Raw genomic sequence first — 1,875 nt, forward strand, 5'->3', positions numbered from 1 at the left:
CTCACCTTTTTATCTTATCCAGAGGACTGGGACTATGGGCACTGCCAAACCAGGCAGTGGACTGATTCAGTAATCACACACCATTAATCCCAACATCACACACTCAAGAGTCAGCCACCTGTGTAAAAGCCCTATGAGGGCCCAATGCTTTGGGGAGACATCTAGACCCAAACTATAACACCGAGCATTCTGTACACTAGAAAAGAATTCATATGCAGCACGTGTAACACTGCTGTGTCACTACAAGTGGAAACACTAAGAGCTGCAACTCTTTTTTTTTTTTTTCAAATGACTTAGATTTGGTCATAGGAAGCAAACTAAATGGAAAGCTCACAATAGAGAAGAACTACATGTTAGTGCCTTTTGCAAACTGAGCTGGGACCGAGAGGGCTGGGAGCTGCTCCTCAACCTGATCCCTTCCAAGCAAAGGCTTCCACAGTGTTCCTGGCACACTGGCTGGGGAAAAAGGGAGACTGCTGGTCTGTATGCTGAAGTCTCCTTGCCCGCCATTCCCTCCTGTCCAGCATCAGGAGCCCCACCTTGCCAGCTCTGATCTTCACCCTTCTTTTGTGGCCGGAGATGATGTCATCAATCCTCAGCAGCAACTGCCATCTTCATTGCTGTCTTGTATGTTTGCAGCTTCACAGCCAAAGGCTCCTGCATGTCCAGTTCCTTCATGTCCGCCAAAGCCCCTGTCTCTGTGTTTACACCCCAGGTCGCACAGCCTTCCTGTGTGTGTTTGGCTTGAAGAGAAGTCAGCAGGCATAGGGTGCTGGCCCTACAGTTCTGGATGAGTGTGCAAGGGATGACTTCCAGAGCCTGGGCTACCACCCTGTAGGGCCACTGCTCTACATCAGTCATGGCCTTGGAGTTTTCTGTCAAGGCATGGGCCACAGCCATCTTGGAGGCTCCACCTCCTGGCACCAGCTGAGGGTTGAGGAGCACATTGCAGCACACTTGCATGGCGTCCTGTAGGTTGCGCTTTACTTCTGAGAGAATTTCTTTGCTGGGTCCTCTGAGGAGGATAGTACAGGTCTTGGGGTCTTTGCACTCACTGATGAATGTAAAGTACTTGTCTCCAATTTTCTGATTTCCAACAGGCCTCCTCCTACCCCAACATCATCTTCTCTCAGCTCTCCCAGTTGTCTAACGATCTAGGCCCCACAGGCTTTAGCAATCTGATTATTGTCTGTCTTCTAAACTCTATAGATGGCTGTGATATTGGCCTGCAAGAGGCAGGGATGAGCCAAATCTGAAGGGCCCTTTTCTGTGATGGCCACATCAGGCTTCAACTGCATGATGTCCTCAGAGAGCTGCTGAATGTGTTCTTCCTTCTGGAGGTTTCAGGCAAAGTCTTCCTCTCATGTAATCTCATTGTCCATCTGGCTTTCTCCTTTCTTGTATTCCAGAGATGAATCCAGCAGTACAATTCAAGGGTTCTTCACACAGCACCTCATTCATGAATGAGTCACATCCTTGTTAATCATGACACCGCACGGGACATGTGAGTCTTCAATGATGCCCCCAGGTATCTTTTCCACTTTTCCACATTTCTTGATGTCAATCTCTTTCCAACCATTTTCCTACAACTGTACAATCTTGACAGCATCCAGGGTAACGTTACAAGTCAAAGACCACCGACTGATTACCTTGGTAGTAATGGAGCTATTGGTGAAGTTAAGCATCCTATCATGCTGATTTTCTTCAGAGTGCTGATCATATCATCCAATGCTTTGCAGTAAGCACTGATCACCACTGTTGGGTGCATCTGCTGCTCCAGAAAGTGCTCAGCCACAGACAATATCTCCCCCACAAGAATAATTACACATGTGGTCCCATCTCCAAGCTCTTCATCTTGTGTCCTGCTAATTTCAG

At 47.9% G+C, this 1,875-nt stretch overlaps 1 pseudogene; it reads right to left on the reverse strand.

Annotated features, from left to right (window-relative positions):
• LOC101582411 overlaps positions 1-1,867 on the reverse strand; it is a 63,627-nt pseudogene extending 61,760 nt beyond the window's left edge.
• Positions 1,868-1,875: the final 8 nt, after the last annotated feature.

This window comes from Octodon degus, unplaced genomic scaffold (assembly GCF_000260255.1).
Source record: "Octodon degus isolate 3935 unplaced genomic scaffold, OctDeg1.0 scaffold00204, whole genome shotgun sequence".
NCBI lineage: Eukaryota > Metazoa > Chordata > Mammalia > Rodentia > Octodontidae > Octodon > Octodon degus.